Source organism: Sminthopsis crassicaudata, chromosome 3 (assembly GCF_048593235.1).
Source record: "Sminthopsis crassicaudata isolate SCR6 chromosome 3, ASM4859323v1, whole genome shotgun sequence".
NCBI lineage: Eukaryota > Metazoa > Chordata > Mammalia > Dasyuromorphia > Dasyuridae > Sminthopsis > Sminthopsis crassicaudata.
Genome location: NC_133619.1, coordinates 48648561 through 48661289, shown reverse-complemented (window position 1 = coordinate 48661289; position 12729 = coordinate 48648561). Strand labels below are relative to the sequence as shown.

General features: G+C 36.5%; 1 long non-coding RNA gene across 1 annotated transcript in view; it reads right to left on the bottom strand.

Annotated features, from left to right (window-relative positions):
* LOC141564828 (uncharacterized) overlaps positions 1-6186 on the bottom strand; it is a 176574-nt gene extending 170388 nt beyond the window's left edge. Inside the window, exon 1 of the long non-coding RNA XR_012488749.1 lies at positions 5959-6186. This is a non-coding gene — a long non-coding RNA (uncharacterized LOC141564828). The remainder of the gene's footprint in view (positions 1-5958) is intronic.
* Between the last annotated feature and the right edge of the window lie 6543 nt (positions 6187-12729).

Genomic DNA, 12729 nt, shown 5'->3' with positions numbered 1-12729 from the left:
GTTCTTCCTATAAAGGTCATTTCCACAGGTATATTTATATCCATTTGAAAAGCACATGCAAATTTGAGATTGCAAAATGTAGTCTCCACTTGAAAGATACCTATCAGCAACCTGCTTCCTGTCCCAAGCAACAGAAACTAGTGACAGACAACCAAGCTGATTAATTCATTTGTTTTGAAGTGTGAGCTCCCAGTTACCTTTAACACTCTCTCATGTTCTATTCCGAACGTCCTGCTTTACCTGAGCCACAGAGACAGAATGGTTTTCAGAGGGTCGGCAGTCCCGATTCCAACAAACATTGATTTTTTCCCCTGGGTTTTTCAAGGAACTGAATACCCATCCTTTTTTGGTGGGCTGTACCAGGCCTCTTGTTTCTTGCTCTCTGCCAATCAGAACTGCTGGCTTCCTGCTTTGAAAGTCTCTCGTATCTGTCCCTGGGTTCCTGCCAGAACTTAAGTCAAGCAATAGAATTCCTGCTGCAAAATTTGTGTTGCTATGCCTCCCATGGAGCTAAAATCCCTATCAAAGATGGAGCTCTTTAATATTGCATCCGGTGGGGGTTCGTTTACATTCTGTTTGAATTTTAGCCTTTTTTCTGGGCACATGTAGTACTTTGATAAGCTGACATGGAAACAGTTATAATTTATACAATTTAATGAATGTGGAATTTTACATCTAGCCCTTTAACCTTACCAAGATAGATATACATCTATTCCTGCTGATTACCATTTGTCAGATGGATGCAGTCTTTAGGGGATCTGTTGGTATTTTAGTTACAATTAAGAGGTGGAGTTAGAGTCTCCAGGTTACCTTTCTTTGGAGTTAGATAATATTCCCTGTGGCATCTCACTGTGGCTAGAGCTGCATGTCTGTGTGAATGTGGAATAGGGGAGATCACAGGATCAGAGATTCAGAGATAAAAGGAACCTCAGAGGTCTCCAAGTTCGAGGTCCTCCCTTTACAAATAAGAAAATCAAGCTTTGACATGTTTTAGACAGGGTCGCAGCGCTGTAGCAAGTGGCAGAATCAAGATTTCAAATGGTTTCCTCAGATGACAAATCCGACAGATTAATTATTTCTTGGAGTTTAATTTTGGTCTCTTAGATTCCCAGGACCAGTTCCATCCTTATTCAGATGTTACAACATTCGATGGAGCATTTTTTCAAAGGCCTGCTCAGTTTTTAAAACCTAAGAGTTTGAATCTCAGGCATTTTAGACAAAGGGCAGGTAGAGAAATCAAAGTGGATTTCCCTTTCCCAGTAATGAGGAATCGGCCCTTCTTTTTAGTAATGGCTTTGACTGGAAAGGATTATATAGTATGTGTTCTCCAAACTGTAATAGAGTGCCTCATTTCCCCATAATTTCTTAAGCTAGAAGCCAAAACAATGTTTTTCTGGGCCTAAGCGCATTGCTTGATCTTGCAAAGTCTATTTCATGGTCTGCTAGATTCTAATGGAGATGGCTGGTAATGAGATAACATTTATTTATATAGAAAATAAATTTACTGCATAGTGCATAAAAGTTAGAAGCAAATAGAAGCAACTCACTTTTAGGAATATACTGGCAAAAATAGCAATGCTTCTAATTGATCTGTCCTGTATGCAAACCATAGCCATGGAGTTATAGAAATATAGACACATGCACCTCGATGTCCACAGACGCCTTTATGTCCTAGGAAGCTAAGTTTGGGAGGGGGTGGTAGAGCATGGTGGCAGAGGGCTTTAAAATGGGATCATCTGGCCTTTCTTCCGAGGGTTTACTCATGGACCCACTGTTTTCTGTGGCACTGAAATCCACTGATGTCCAAATTAATGCACCAGGTAAGCCATTTAGGAATTAAACCATAAGACAAGAGGCTGACAAACTTTTGGGGATTCTCTCCAAGTATGATAGAGGTGACCTTGATATCCAATGGGTTAATAAGATTTCGAGCTGCCAGCTGAGCTGCAGTAGGCTTCCTGCTGAAAGCTGTGTGGTAAATTATTGCTGCATTGCAGATTACAATTTAATTCTTTGGGGGAAAAATGTCCTACACCCTACCCTCTATCCCCTGCTGATGTCTCAGCTACAAAATTCATGGCCGCACTCAATCTCCTATGAGCAACTGGGAAGACATTTGATTAGAGAAGGCTTTTAATGGCACTGTTTGCTCCTTAACCATGTACAGTTTGGCCAAAATTAATGAATGCTCTAAAATTACTCATTTTTTATGACAAAGGTAACCCTGTTAGAAAAAAGAGCAAAGAAAATTCATATAAATCAAGCAAACTTTTCCCACTAGGCAAGCCCCAATATTCCTGCACAGGTTCCATTTATCTTAGTGAATCCTGAGAATATAGATTTAGCATTGGGGAAAGGGGAGGCATGTGACCTTGACAAGTCACTTAACTTACATTAACTCCAGCTTTCTTATGTGTAAAATGAAGGGGACTGGAGAGCCTTTCTAGCTGTGAAACCATCAGTCTTTGGTTCTACTTTAATGATTATATCAATTCACCTGCTCATTTTTTTTTCCCCCAAAGACCCCAAGGACCAAAGAGGATGAGTCATTTATCAAAGTAGAAAGGACCAAAGCATTGAGTCTGTGCTGTTCACCTTTCTTTTACTCATACTTTCTCTTCTTCTGCAGCTTTAGGGAACAGTTCTCTCCTATTCTCTATTTTGTCCTCTCTCTCCAAAAATGACTTGAGAAGGCTGTATATCTTTGGTACATGGATTGGCTAGTGAAGCTTTCAAGTCAGTTAATCAGTGAGATGCTTTCACCAATTTAGGAGGTTGGTCTAGAGAGCCTGATCAACTTAATGATGATGATAATAATAATACCTAATGTTTACATAGCACTTTACACATTACCTCATTTGATGCTCATAAAAACTCTGTAATGTAGGTGCAAATATTGTCCCCAATTTATGAGTGACTTGCCCAGGTTCTCATAGTTCCTAAGGTGTGTGAGCTTAAATTTGAACTTGGGTCTTCCTCTCTCCAAGTCTAACATTTTACCCACTATGCTACTTCTTTGCCTACTGGAGAAGGCCAATTTGGGGACTTTGCATCTCTTATTCAGCAGTATGTTCATTAATCCTCATGGATTAACCTCCTTGGGTTTGGATTTGTGTACTCATTCATAGCTTCAGTGATTACTGAGTCTGAACGATTGTTTCATCCTCAGGAGCTATTGTGGTGAGAGCCATTCCTTTGTACCTGTCCTATGAAAGGGAACAGGCAGAATTGCCTCAGTCCTTTGGAGAAATAGTGAGTTCTGAAATTAGAGTCCTGAGCACAAGCTTTCATTCCTGGGAAGTGAAAGTATGGGAGAATGAATCTAGTGCATTGGCTTAATTCCTCATCTCCTTCCCCAGCCCAAGGAGTCTATCCCAGAGATGACAATCATGGAGAGATTATGGTAGAACCTGCCCCTTTCAGCACATTAATCAGAGTCCCTAATCATTTCTGAAGTACCTAGACTAGGCTAAGTGCTTTACAGATATTTTCTCATTTGATCCTCTATGCCAAGGATTAAATATGCCAATATTTAAACTATTTCAATAGCTGTATTTCATTATATTTGGTTTCCTTTGTCACTTTATATATTTGATTTTATGCCTTTAAAAATATCATTTGGAGAAGTCTGTAGACTTCTTTAGATGACCCATGGGATCTATTACACTACAAAGAATAAGAACCTTTGAGCTATACCAACCTTTGCATTTTAAGTCTTTTTTTTTTTTTTTTTTTTTAATCCTTATTACAATAGACAGTGTATGCTCTGGAATAAGGGCCTGAGTTCAAATGCAGCCTCAAACACTAGCTGTTTGACCTTGGATAAGTCCCTCACACCTGTTTGCCTCAGTTTCTTCATTTGTAAAATCAGCTACAAAAAGAAATGATAAATCATTTCAGTTCTTTTTTAACCAAGAAAACCCCAAATGGGGTCATGGAGAGTCAGGTACAACTGAAAAAAATTCAACTACAATAACAACAAAAGATCACAGAAGGAATAAATGATGGAGGATTTGTAGTAACATCCAGATTCTTTGGGAAGGCTTAGTCAAGGATCAGGTCTCACTCCCTAGAAGCATTTTCCTAGAAATTGTTGCAGGATATGTAGTCTGTATTGTCAGTATCTTTTTGGACCTGAAATCATCATGTCCTAAGGGCATAGTATATCTAGTTGGAAGGGACAGCAGAGGTCCTTTAGTTTAATTATCTTAGGAAAATGAGCTCCAAACGGTGACTTACTGAAGATCACACAAGTAGCAAAGAGCAGAGTAATATTTGGAGCCCAAGGCTCCCAAACTTTAAATGCAGTACTTTTTCATCATATCTTGATATCTTTGACAAGGTCCTCCCTTCCTTACCTTCACCCCTTTTTTGCTGCCCCAGGCAGATATGGTCCCTTTTTATTAATTCAGTTTTTCTTCCCCGCCTCTGCCCCAAGGAGCAATGGCAAGTAGAAGCATACTTTATGGGTTTCAGCACATTTACTGTTATTTTCATCTTAATGATCCCATAACTCTCTTTATCTAATTTTCTGGAATGCATCCCAAGGTTTCCTATATCATTTCTACCTGAGCTTTCTAATCATAAAATATGCCATTTGAACATGTCATCTTAAGAGTCTTTACTATAAATTTGTTTATTTATCTGTTCACTCATTTATTTATCTGCTTGTTTACTTATTCATTTATTATTAATATGTCCCTGGAAAATAACATGAAAGAATGTTCATAGTTTCAAATAGGGTCCCTGTCCTAGCTCTGACACCAATTAGCAGTGCCATGTTGAGCCAGTCATTGCTTCTCTGTACCTCATTTTTCTCCTCTGTAAAATAAGTGGATTAGATGAGCTCTAAGCTTTCTTTCAGTTCTAAATCTGTGGTTTTATGACTAAGTAATCTTGAAAGCTCTTCTAGAGCCATCTGCACCCAGAGAGAGGACTGTGGGGACTGAGTGAAGATCACAACTTCATATTTTCACTTTTTTATTGTTGTTTGCTTGCTTTTTGTTTTCTTTCTCCTTTTTTCCTTTTTAACCAGATTTTTCTTATATACCATAATAGTTGAAGAAATATGTATAGAAGAATTGCACATGTTTAGCATATTGGATTACTTGTCACCTAGAGGAGGGGTGGGGAGAAAGGAAAGAAAAAATTTGGAACACAAGGTTTTGTAAAGGTGAATGTTGAAAATTATGTATATGTTTTGAAAATAAATAGTTTTAATATAAAAAAGAAAGTTTCTCCTAACTTTGAAACTATGATCCCATGGCTAAATAACCTTGAAAGTCTTCTTTGGGTCTATAGATCTATGATTTGATTAGTCAGATTTCTCTTTATGTTTCCTTCTAAAGTGAGAAGAAGAATGTATACCTCCTTTCGGATCACCAGGGTTTTATTATATGGATGGATCAGGTGTTCATTTTGGGGGGGCATAGTTGTTTAAACAGCTAATTAAAAAGGCCCTTTCTGAGGGCCCCAGAATAATAAAACTAGAATAGATTTGGAGGGGATATCAGAAGCCATCTACCCAGATGTCTCATCTTAGAGAGGAGGAAACTGAAGATGAAAAAGAATAAATGCCCAAGATTATAGAGTTATCATCAAAGGTAGTACTTGCACCCAAATATTCTATCTCTAAAGCTAACACATTTTCTACTGTTGCTTTAGCTTTTGAATCCTGATGATAACCACTTTTATATTGAGAATTTTTCTTTCTCTTTACTTGCACGTGTAGATTGAAAATTATTTTTAATGGAAATTTAATAAAATAGAGAATTTTCAAGCATTTCTGATGAAACGATCAAAGCTGAATAGAAAATTTAGGGGGGCGGAGCCAAGATGGCGGAGAGGAAACACACGACTCAGTGAACGTCCTCACTCCCTCACAACCAATTAGATAAATTAAGTCTCAAAATTAGCTCAGGACTGATAGATACCACAAGGACTGGAAGCACGACTTACCAGCTGAAGAGAATCTGGAGTTTCAACAGGAAAGGTCAGTTCTCAGGGGAGGAATAAGAAAGACCAGCACAGACGGTGGGGTAGGGGCACACTGCGCCCATTGCGCTGGGAGGGGCTCTGGGATCAGAGAAGCCACTGAGGTAAAGGAATCTGGCACAGGCTGTTAGCTCTTCTCTGCTAATTATTTAGCAGTTCAGAAGAGAAAGCCAAAATATTTTAAAACTCAGATTAGATTTTCCCCGGACCCTGGGGGTGACTCAGCTGACTCGGCACCAGGGGGCGTGGCCTCAGCTACCACCTGAGAATAGTTAAGAGATTGACAAGTGGGTGGATACGGCCCAAGGCAACACACACGGCCTAGCTTAGCTGGAGGGAGTGGAACTCAGCTCCAGGAAGTCCCAGAGAAGCGGAACCTTTGAACTAGGGACCGACCGCGGTTTCTGGCAGACACTTCCAGTTTGAGCACAGGGGCTTCTCACGTCACCTGCTGCAGACATCCACTCCCCACCCGGACACAGAGGCTGGGCTTCGTGCTGTCTTCACTATTCTACGCCCTCGAAGCACAGCAGTGCTAATCACCTCTGAGGCACTTCCAGGGAGGGGGTGGGGAACTCTCTCCCAGAGCTCTATCTTAGCTCGGGCGCAGGGGCCGCTGCATCCATCCGGTCTGGGAGGAAGCTGGTAAAGAAGTAAATAATTTCCTACCCCAGAGACAGACCCCAAAACATTTTTTTAAGTATGAGCAAAAAAGCTAAAAAAACTATAGATTCCTTCTATACAGAGAAAGAGCGGGTATCCAACCCCGAGGAAGTTGACAGCAGAGAATCAATAGACAACAACCTAAAGGGGAATGATTCCTGCCCCCCATCACAAAAAAAAAAAAAAAAAAAAAGCTGAATAGAAAATTTGACATTGAAACCCAAGACTCAAGAGAAACATAAAAAAGTAAACAAGAAAAAGAAATCACAAGGGACTCAATAAAGTTAAATTCAAATTGTTTACATTTCTGTAGAAGAAGATGATATATGTAACTCTTATGAAATTTGTCATTATTAAAACAGAAGAATTCTACATAGACAGAGGGCATGGGTGAGAGTTGATTAGGTGAGAAAAGGGTATACACTGGGAGAAGGGGGAAAGGGAAAAGAAGAATGGGAAAAATTTATTTCACATAAAAGAGGCACAGAAAAAAGACCTTTTATTTGTAGGGGAAATGGGAGCAAAGAGGTTGGGTTAACACTTGAGCCTACTTTTATCAGAATTGATTCAAAGAAGGAAGACATATAATGGGTATAGAAATCTATCTTATCCAAGATAGAAGTAGGAGAGGAAGAGAATGAGAAAAAGAGTAGTTGTGGTAATAAAAGGTAGAACAAAAAAAAACAAAACAAACAAAAAAAAAGGTAGAACAGATTCAGGAAGTCAGTAGTCAGAAGCAAAACAGACTTTTGAGGAGAGACAGAGTGAGAAAAGAGAGAGAAGAATAAATAGAAGAAAATATCATGGAGGAAAATACATAGCTAATAACTGATAACTGATAATTGATAACTGTGAATGTAAATGGCATGAACTCACTTATAAAAAGGAAGTAGATAACACAGTAGATTATGTGCTGATTATAATTGTATGATTATGCTGCAACAATATGTTGTTTACAATAGACACACATGAAATAGAAACTGTCTCTTTGTGTCTTTCTCTCTCTCACACTCAGAATTGAAATAAGGGGCTGGAACAGAATCTATATTATGTTTCAGCTGAAGTAAAGAAAAGATTGGAATAGCAACTAATTGCAGAAAAAGCAAAAAAATAGATGATCAGGAAAACCATATTTTGTTAAAAGATATAGTAGACATTGGGGAAATAAATTGCAACCGAATAACTGAATGAATGTCCATAGACAGTGAAGTAATATAGAAACATTTTTACAATATGTTTTTCTACAGGGAACTAAGACAAATTTATAAAAATAAGAGCCATTCTCCAAATGATAAATGGTCAGAAGATATAAACAGGCACTTTTCAGAAGACATCAAAGCTATTGTCTAAATCATTATTGATTAGAGAAATGTAAATTACAACAATTCTGAGGCATCATCTCATTCTATTAGAAATGACAGTGCTGGAGGGATAGTGGAAAAACTGTTACACTAATAGAGTATTGGTGGAGTTATGAATTAGCCCAAGAATTCTGGGGAAAAAAAACAACTTTGAAATTATCCACCAAAGGAATATAAAACAATTCATGCCCTAAACCCATTATTAGGCCTGTATTGCAATGAGATCAAAGTAAAAGGAGAAGGATGTTTACATACAAAATTACTTATAGCAGTCTTCTTGTTGTGGCAAAGAATTGGAAACTGAGGGGACACCTATCAGATGAGGAATAACTGAATTATTTGTGATACATGATTGTGAAGGAATTCTAGTGTTATAAGAACCATGAGGGGAATGTTTTCAGGAAAACCTGGTGAAACATATATGAATTTATTGAAAGTGAAATAAACAGAATCAATAGATAATTATACACAATTATCACAATGTTGTAATGGTGATCGATTGTGAAAAACTTAGCCACTATGATCAATACAATCATCCCAAACTACTCCAAGGTACATATGATGAAAAATGTATCCAATTCTGAGAATTTATGGACTCTTAAAGAGTGATAGATACTATAAGCAAATTAGAAGATAGTCTACCTCTCCAATCTGTGGAGAAGGAAAGAATTTATGACCAAAGAAGAACTATTGTACATTATGGAATGCAAAATGGATACTTTTGATTATATTAAGTTAAAAAGCTTTTGTACAAACAAAACCAATGCAGACAAGATTAGAAAGGAATCAATGAATTGGGAAAACATTTTTATATCCAAGGGTTCTGATAAAGGCCACATTTAAAAATATATAGAGAACTGATTCAAATATATAAGAATTCAAGCTATTCTCCAAGTGATAAATGTTCAAAGGATATGAATGGGCAATTTTCAGATGAAGAAATTAAAACCATTTCTAGTCATAAAAAATCTTCTAAGTCACTAGTAATCAGAGAAATGCAAATTTAGACAACTTTGAGGTACTATTACATAACACCTTTCAGATTGGCTAAGATGACAGGAAAAAATAATGATAAATGTTGAAAGTGATGTGGGAAAACTGGGACATTAATACATTGTTGGTAGAGTTCTGAACTGATCCAACCATTGTGGAAAGCAATATGGAACTATTCCCAAAGGGCTATTAAACTGTGCATACCTTTGGATCTAGCAGTGTCTGTACTGGACTTGTATCCCAAAGAAATCATAAAGGATGGAAAAAGACCCATATGCAAAAATGTTTATGGCAGCCCTTTTTGTAGTGTCAAGGAATTGTAAATTGCATGGATGCCCATCAGTTGTAGAATAGCTGAATAAGTTATGGTATTTGAATGTTATGGAATATGATTGTTCTATAAGAAACAATCAGCAGGATGATTTTAGAGAGGCCTGGAGAGACTTACATGAACAGATGCTGAGTGAAAAAAGTAGAACCAAAAAAATATTATACACAGCAACAGCAAGATTATATGATGATCAATTCTGATGAATATGGCTCTTTTCAACAATGAGGTGATTCAGACCAGTTCCAATCAATGATCTTGTGATGGAGAGAGCCATCTGCACCCAGAGAAAGGACTATGGGGATTGAATGTGGATTATAACATAGTATTTCCATCATTTTTGATATTTGCTTGCATTTTGTTTTATTTCTTAATATTTTTCCTATTTGATTTGATTTTTCTTGTGCAGAAAGATAATTGTGGAAATATGTTTCAAAGAATTGTACATGTTTAATGTATATAGGATTACTTGACATCTAGGAGAGGGGGTTGAAAGAAGAGAGGGAGAGAAAAATTTGGAACACAAAGTTTTGCAAGGGTGAATATTGAAAACTATGCATAAGTTTTGAAAATAAAAAGCTTTAATAAAAAAGAACTAATTATTTCTGAGTCAATATTGAGGTATATTTTTTACTTCTTATTTTTTTAAACATGGCTAATATAGAAATATGTTTTACATGGCTTCATATGTAACTGGTATCTTATTATTTGGCTTTCCCATAAGTGGGGGAGGGATTTGAAGAAGAGAGAGAATTTGCAACTCAAAATTTTTTTATTATAGCTTTTTGTGGACAAAACATATGCATGGGTAATTTTTAAACATTGACTCTTGCAAAAACTTCTGTTCTAACTTTTCCCCTCTTTCCCTTTACTCTCTCCCCAGATGACATGTTAAATATGTTAAAGTATATGTTAAATACAACATATGTATGCATATTTACACACTTATCATGTTGCACAAGAAAAATCAGATTTAGAAATAAGGTAAAAATAACCTGGGAAGAAAAACAAAAATGCAAGCAAACAATAACAGAAAGAATGTAAATGCTATGTTGTGGTCCACACTCATTTCCCAGTGTTCTTTCGCTGGGTGTAGCTGGTTCTGTCCATCATTGATCAATTGAAACTGATTTGGTTCCTCTCATTGTTAAGGATAGCCACTTCCATCAGAATTGATCATCATATAATCTTGTTGTTGCTGTATACAATGATCTCCTAGTTCTGCTCATTTCACTCAGCATCAGTTGATGTAAGTCTCTCCAGGCCTCTCTGTATTCCTCCTGCTGATCATTTCTTACAGAGCAATAATATTCCATAACCTTCATATACCATAATTTACTCAGCCATTCTCCAGTTGATGGGCATCCATTCATTTTCCAGTTTCTAGCCATTACAAAAAGGGCTGCCACAAATATTTTGAAACTCAATTTTTTTAAAAAAAATATGTTAGAGTACATAAATAGTAAACATTTTTGAAGGGGAAAATTTTCATTTGTTTGTTTATTTGAACCAGTGACTTCTTTGATTTATGGTGATCTTAATGAGGAATCTATCTCTACTAATGCAGATGTCTAACATTGACTCAGAGTTTTTTCTTAGAGAGTTGCCTGAGGCACAGAAACATTAAGTGACTTGACATACCATCATGTATCAGGGTCACATCATAACATATTAGAAGTGAAACTTGATCATTCTCTTTGCTAGTGGGAATGAAGTTCTTTAATATTACCATATTCTGAATACACCTCAGTGACAGTGGCTATCCTTTATATGAATAGTTTTCATGGCTCTATATTCTTGGCTTAATGATCATTGAAAAGGTTGAGAGATGTTGCATCTCATCTGAGGAAGCAGAAACACACACCCCAGATATCCATAAATTCAGAGAACCAGTCTCCCAAAGGAGGATCTTTTGTAGCTTTTGGGTATCAAAGAAGAAAGCTGGCTATGGATTTAAGAGATAGACAGGGCAATTGAAATTTGGTCTACAAAGAAGTCAGAACAAGGAATGAAAAGATTTCCAGATCTGCATTTTTCTCACTTGTGAGTTGACTTGTCATATGTTTTTCCTACATCTGTGTCTCATTCCTACAATGCTTGTATACTTCAAACTATGCACTGAGTATTTGTGGAAGAGTGCATCACATATTTATAATGATAATAAGTGCCATTTATATATGGCTTTAAAGTTTGCAAAATATTTCATACATATTATCTTAATTTATCCTCACAAAAACCATGGGTGATAGATGGTATTATCCCCATTTTAAGGATGATGAAACTGAGACTAACAGGCTTTCCTAGATTCATTCACACAGCTAGCAAATGTCTGAGTTAAAAGTTAAACTTGGGTCTGTCTAACTCCAGATCCAATGCTCTATCCATTACTCCATCTAGGTGCCTCTGTGGGATTTGTCTTGTATTTATTGTTTAATTAAAACATAATATCTTAGTAAATGCTTGTATGCATTGATTGATTTTTTCAAAATTTCTTTAAAATATTTTTATTGATATCTTTTGTTTCACATCTCCTAAATTTCCATGGTAGCCCCCTTCATCTTCCTTCTGATTGAGCAAAGAGTTGTACTGACATTATTAATGTGAAGCACACTAATGGGGGCTCTTTAGCTAGTGTTAATAGAGGGAAGTCTTAGAATGGGGATAGCAGTCACTCTTTAAGAACCCTATTTGAGAGTGCAAGATAAGTTGAAGGAGTAATAAAGAAGGGTTGTTACATTATTGCTTATCCCTAGTTCATAAGGATCCAAGTGCCTTGTAAAGTTCTAGGCAAATGAAAATAAAAAAAAAAAAGATAAATAAGAACATTCCCTTCTCACATAAATGGGAATTCACTGTACTTAAAAACTGCAGGCTATTCTGAACCAATTTTTGTTTTAAATTAAATCTATGAGTTAAACAGTCAATGAAAACTGTCAAAATTTCCCAAAGAAAATCAGTCCAATTTCTCTAGTAAAATATAGTTCTAACTAATTTTAAGCTGAGGTAAGTACCATTTGACTGTACCTTACAGAGTAAAGTTGTCATGGTATTCAAAGCATTAAAAAAACATCATTGCAAGAGATTTTTTTTTCCTGCTTAAAATAAAATCTATTTTTACTAAAAATCTAATCCATCTTTAATATTTTATTGATCATCAAAAATGCTATATATAATGATTTAGGCCCTCCTGTTATAAATACTCTTTGAATTTCTCCTTCTTGAACCAGCCTTATGTAATCAAACTTTCAAAAACATATTTATTTTAAACTGTCAGTGGTTACACTTCAAAGGGGAACAAACAGAATTATTATGAAAAGAAGTCTTTGCCTCCAGGGCTTGCTAAGTTATGCTGAGTGAGGAGTAGGGAATGATATTGTCATTTTATTATCT